Raw genomic sequence first — 6,429 nt, 5'->3', positions numbered from 1 at the left:
TGAGGTAGGTTAGGTTGACGGTGTGCGATTGACCCAAGGTCACCCAGCAAGCTTCCAAGGCAGAGTGGGGACTTCACATGAAATCACATAAAGCTTCCGTATACTGAATCAGAGCTTTGGTCCTTCAAAGTCAGTATTGTCTACTCAAACTACTCAGTCTCCAGGGTCTCAGGCAGAGGTCTTTCACAGCACTTCCTGCCTGGTTCTTTTTAACTGGAGGTGCCAGGGATTGAACCTGGGGCCCTCTGCATTCCAAGCAGATGCTCTATCACTGAGCCACAGCCCCTTTTTTAAGGGACTTGAACCTGAGTCTGACACTCTAATCACTGCACCATGCTGGCTCTCCTAAGACCTACGAATCTGTCTAGACATTAGAAGCCCTACAACTGTTGACCCCCCCCCCCAAGCACCAAGAGTACAGAGCATCACTTGCCCCAGACTGAGAGTCCCTATCTATACCTTGTAGCTAATAGCCACTGATGGACCTCTGCTCCATATGCTTATCTAATTCCCTTTTGAAGCCGTCCATGCTTGTAGCCGCTACCACTTCCTGTGGAGTACGGGGACCTGCGGCTTCCACGCTGCGCAAAGAATTCCAGCCGAGGCCGGCGGATTAGTATTTCCTGCTGATGCGATCAAATGGGGGCAATATTATTTTCTCCTAATCTGAGCAGATGATATGCTATTTCCTCTCGATTGTGTCCCCCATAGGAAAGAATGCAGTTCGGGAGCCAATGACCTCCTAACCTAGAAAGCAAATACACGGCCTCTCGGTTGCGGGCAGCGCTTTTAAAGGTGTTCCGAGAGACAGGTGGAACTGCTTCGTCAGCCTGTGCGGCCTCGCTTGGGCCTCAAAATTGCACAATTAAAATGCTTCTTTAATGGACATGATGCTCCGTTAAACTAATCCTCCGTGGGTCAATTTTTTAAAAGGTATTTATTGAGTGGCCAATGTGCATGTGTGGTGGGAGGGAAGGGACAGATGAATTCTTTCCTTTACAAAACTGTTCTGCAAGCACAGTTTGGCCTCAGAATTTTCACACACAAAGCTGCCTTGTACTGAATCAGAACATGAGTCCGTCAAGGTCAGTATTGTCTACTCAAACTGGCAGCCAGAGTTTCAGACAGAGGTCTTTCACATCACCTACTGCTTGGTCCTTTTAATTGGAGACGCCAGGGATTGAACCTGGAAGGCTGGAACTTACTGCATGCCAAGCAGATGCTCTACTACTGAGCCAGGGTCTCAGGTTAATGTCTTTCCCATCACCAACTATCTGGTCCTTTTTAACTGGAGATGGTGGGGATCGAACCTGGGACCTTCTGCATGCCAAGCAGATGCTCTACCACTGAGCCACAGCCCCTCCCTAAAGTTCAGCCCTAAGCGCACATGAACACACTGAATCAGACTGGTAGCGGTTCTCTAGGGTTTCAGACAGAGGTCTTTCACATCACCTACTGCCTGGTACTTTTAAATGGAGAGGCCGGACATTGAACTTGAGACCTTCTGTATGCTAAGCAGATGCTCAGCCACTGAGCCATAACCCAGACTTGGCAATGTCAGTTTATTGCTGACCTCGTGCATTTCTGATCACTACGGTTGAGCATTCACTACTTTCCTGTATCAGTGTGTGGGTTATAGTGCATGTGACTGAATGCTCTTTGATACAAAAAAATCCCCACACATAGAAAACTAGCTGGTCAGGGAGATGGTTCTAGGATGCCTGAGAAGCTTGCTTCCTATGTGCAGGCTTTTTTTCCCCCTGCAGAGAAGCATTCGGTCGGAAGAGTCCCAACCTGCAGACAGTAGTAGTATAGCCCTGACAAGTAATTACTAATAATACTAATGCTAATTACATGTAAACCGCTCCGAGCCTACGGGAAGGAGCGGTATAGAAGGTGAACAAATAAATAAATAAATAAATAAGTTTTACCATGTCAGTGAAAAGTAGGCCACAGTCTAATTGGCAATTAAGGCGAGGCATGCTTTTAAGTGCTCCCATCTTATTGCTTCTAAATGAGAATCAGAGACACACTGCTTTTGATAACAGAGCAGTGCAATTAATGAAATTAACAACAATGCAAAGAAGATACCAGGGACTAAATGAGAGGCTTTTTAAAAACGAACGAACAATAATTGGGATCCCTTTGTAGGATGATGAGCTGGGGGGGAAATAAGCTGTACTGGAATGCATTTATGAAAAAAAAATGTATTGATTTGTTTCTTTAAAATGTTTCTATGCTGCCTGTCCACCCATCTCAGGGTCACCAAGGCAGAGGGCATTAAAACCAAACATTAAAACATTTCAGACATTAAAAGCATTTAAAATACAAACAATATAAAATATTTAAGGCAATTAGATAAAACGTAATAGAAATCTACATAAAAACATAAACACATAAAAACACACAGATAGGAAGGAGGGCTAATAAGTGTTGGGGAGGGAAGGGCATTGAAACAAAATCGTCTAATTTTTTTTGTATTCTTTTGTATTTTTCATATGTGCATATGTGTGTGCGCGCATACATGTGAGTATGTGTGCACCTGGAAGTCATGGGGACCTCTGGTGACTGACCCCTACTGGGGGCATGGAGGATATTCAGAGAGGTGGCTGAATAAAGAGAAGAGATTGGATTTATTCCCCGCCCTTCACTCAGCATCTCAGAGCAGTTTACAAACTCCTTTCCCTTCCCCTCCCCACAACAGACACCCTGTGAGGTAGGTGGGGCTGAGAGAGCTCTTTCCAGAACTGTCCTTGAGAGAACAGCTCTGAGAGAGCTATGGCTTGCCCAAGGTCATCCAGCAGCTGCAAGTGGAGGAGTGGGGAATCAAACCTGGTTCTCCCAGATTAGAGTCCGCGCCACTTAATCCCTACACCAAACTGGCTCTCCATAGACTAAAGCCTGCTCCTGTCCTCCTGACTGCTGGCATTCCAAGGAGGTCTCCCATCCAACTACTTGCCAGAGTTGACCCTGCTTAGCTTCTGAGATCTGACGAGATTGGGCTTGCCTGGGCTATCCAGGTCAGGGCAAAACAAAACAGCCTTCACCTGTTGGTGGAAGACAATACTGGGAGACAGATGAGAATCTACCTGGAGAAGGAGTTCCAAAGTTTCGGTGTCATGATAGAGAAGGGCCTTTCCTATGTTGAAGCCTCTCTAGCCTCAGAGGGTCAGGGCATGTGAAACAGAGCTTCCAAAGATGACTGGAGTGGTCAGGTAGGTTCACATGGGAGAAGGTGGTGATGGTCCTTAAGGTATGCTGGTCCCAAGGTGTATATGACTTCAAAGTTCAATACCAGTGTCATTACTGGCTTGCAGGCTCTGAGTACCAAGTTTCAAAAGTCAGGCAGGGTGGGGTCATTCAGTCCAAAGTCATGGTTCCAAGAATTAGGCAAGGCAGAGTCAATGGCTGAGTGCCTATGGTACATGTTGTGCCCACGGCTAACAGACTCTCTTGGCTGGTCTTTATAGCCCCATGCCTAAGGGCCATGCTTGTGGCCAGCTGCTCGGAAGCAATCCTGCCACTATTCATCTTTGTCATCAACAAGCAGCTGGCGTCAGGCCAAGAGGCATGCACTCTGCCTTCTAGCCTGTAGCTCTGTTCTCAGCCTCTGTCTGCGGTGCTCTAAGGGTGTAGGAAATACTGGTGGGCTGGGAATGGCTAACTGAAGTTCACCTGCTGAATCAGGGCTGGAGGGTATTGGTGACTCTGTGCCAGCTATTCGCTGTGAATTCTGACAAACCTGCAACTCGTTCTCTTGCTGGTCAACTTCTGTTAATTCAAGGCTGGCTACACAGGGCTCCTCTTCCCCCGAAGAGTCCTCGCTATTGTTGAGCCCTGGCTGACCCATGACAGTGCCATGAACTGGTCCAGGAAGCAAAGAGGGAGCCAGTGTAGATGCAAGAAGATTGGAGTGATATGGTCCCTATGACCCACTCCATTCAACGTCCTGACTGTAGCATTCTGTACCAACTGTCGCTTCTGGACAGTCTTCAAGGGTAGCCCCATGTAGAGGGCACTGCAGTAATCTAATCTAGATGTTCCCTGGGCATGCACCACCAGGAACAGCTACAGTTGATTCACCATCCAAAGCTGGAGAAAGGCACCCGGGCCACCATTGCCACCTGTTTATCCAAGAGAAGGCCTGAGTCCAGCAGTGCCCCACACAATGAACCGGCTCCCTTAGGAGGAGTGTACCCCCTTCCAGAACAAGAAATATCCCCATTCCCAAGTCAGACCTTTCCCCCACTTACGTCTTTTTGGGATTAAGTTTCAGCTTGTTAGCCCTCTTCAGTCCCAAAACTGCCTTCAGGCATCTGTTCACAGTTTCCACAGACTCCCTGGGATCTGCTGAGATAGGCCAGATAATGTTTTAAAATATGCAGGTGTGGTGTGTTTGGAATGCTCTTAATGCCCTTTGTTAATCTAATTCCTACCAATGTGAAGTCCTCTGCCTGTTTCTTACTTAGAACAAAACACATGAACTCCAGATGCTTTTTGGAAGGCTGATGACAGAGCAACGACTTTGTTGGAACAAGCAGGTCTAGAGAGCCAGGTAGGGCTTGGGTGGGAAACCACCTGTCTCTGTGAACCCGATGATGAATGACAAGTAGAAAATAGGAATTCCAAATATGTTGTGAACTGCCTTGGCAAAAGAAAGGGCAGGAATTCTATAAGCCATTACCTGTGGTGGATCTTTGACATCCACGTGGTACTGCAGTCGCCAAGTGATTAAAAGAATGGGGGCCTTTCTCTCTGTGTGTGGTCCCTGAATGGAGAGGATCTCGTGGACTGTTGTTACCCAGGATCCTGAAGAACTGGGGACCATTTTACCAGTTGTCAGGGGTCATTTCGTAGAAAAAGAGGTGCAGGAGCTCATTAGCATAACTCATTAGCATAACTTATTTGCATATGCCACCACCACCCCTGACATCACCGGAAGTGTGTCAGAAGGCAACACCCACCGCTCAGGCTCCACCGGACTGTTTTGGATTGCTAGCTATGGGGGTGGGGACGTGCAGATCTGCCCTCACAGAGGAAGGAGAGCTTGTACCTGAATAAAACTTGGTCTTAAAGGTGCCACTGGACTGTTTTGGATTGCTAGCTATGGGGGGTGGGAATGCGCAGATCTGCCCTCACAGAGGAGGGAGAGCTTGTACCTGAAGACGGGGCGGGGGTGGGGGCTCTGCAACTTACCTGGCTGCTTCATGCTCCTTGTGGCCCAACTGAGGGCTGCTGGGAGCAGGGGGTGGGGCTTGTTGCATGAGCCCGCCCCCTGGGCTGCTTACTGCCGGAGCTTCGCTCCTGTGCGCTCCTGCAGGAAATGACCCCTGCCAGTTGTTTTGTGGCACCAAAGCATCCTCCTCTGTCTCTCTCTCTCTCTCTCTTGGCAGAACATCAGGGGTGCTATCAACCTTGCAGGGCTGGTTTTCAGGTTGGTAGCTGTGTTGGCCTGCAGAAGATGAGCAAGATCTGAGTTCAGTCACACCTCAGAGACCAAGGACCTATCCAAGGCATAAGCTTTCGAGAATCAAAAAGGGGGCTTTGGTTGCGGTCACACGCGCCAGAAAAAATGGGAGGGGGGACATGAGGCTATTTCCTCTGGAGGAATTTGACCCCCAGTTGCACGATCACACCTCCCTTTGAAGCTGGAGATCTTCAAGTTTCTCCTGGTGGCCGGCAACCCTAGCCACCATACGAGACAGCTGTAATCAGGCCCCTTTTTGGCTTCAGCTGCCCCCACATCTGTATCATGGAGAGCAATGGCTGACCTTGCAGGGCTGTTGTGTAAGGACTTTATCCGAATCCAGTACACGTACTGCTGTGAACTTCTAGCCTGCTTCGCCCTCCCCCAAGCCCAAAAAAGCAACTCATGCTTAGTGAGCTAGAAGCATGACTGTAAATGACCATAGAACCAGTTGTTCGTCATCACACACACCCCCAACCACCGTGTGAGCTCATCTTTTTCCAGTTGCCTCACTGAGTATTTTTAGAGGCAGGCGCTCAACACCACAGTCTCTCTGGCCTCGTCCCCTGCCTGTTTGCAAATTGCAGCATAGTTCACATGGGCAGAGAGAGGAGGATCCCAGGAGCAGCTGACCAGGCAGGGTTGGTACATATCGACTCCCTGAGTCACCGAGATGAGGAACTCCAGAGGGAGGAGAGGACTTGGAAACATCCAGGTACAGCGACCTGTCCCTGGCACATCAAAGGCTGGCCGTGCTTTGTCACGCCAGCGAAGGAGGTGCAAAATAGGAAATTCACCCTGAAAGGCAGTATTCAAGTCCAGTAGCATCTTAAAGATCCACCAAGATTTCCAAGGTGGAAGCTTTCCTGATTCAAAGGCTGCGATCATACGCACAATTAGACCCAACATAGGTGTGAATGCCGGGTGGATTTAAAGGGCACGATCAGGGCTATTTTGGGGCA

At 48.7% G+C, this 6,429-nt stretch overlaps 1 non-coding gene across 1 annotated transcript; it reads right to left on the bottom strand.

Annotated features, from left to right (window-relative positions):
* Positions 1-214: 214 nt before the first annotated feature.
* On the bottom strand, positions 215-286 carry TRNAS-GGA. Its single transcript has one exon. It is a non-coding gene; the product is annotated as a tRNA-Ser (tRNA).
* Positions 287-6,429: the final 6,143 nt, after the last annotated feature.

Source organism: Gekko japonicus, unplaced genomic scaffold (genome assembly GCF_001447785.1).
Source record: "Gekko japonicus isolate JY-2015 unplaced genomic scaffold, Gekko_japonicus_V1.1 scaffold893, whole genome shotgun sequence".
Classification (NCBI taxonomy): domain Eukaryota; kingdom Metazoa; phylum Chordata; class Lepidosauria; order Squamata; family Gekkonidae; genus Gekko; species Gekko japonicus.
This window is presented reverse-complemented; position numbering and strand designations above follow the sequence as displayed.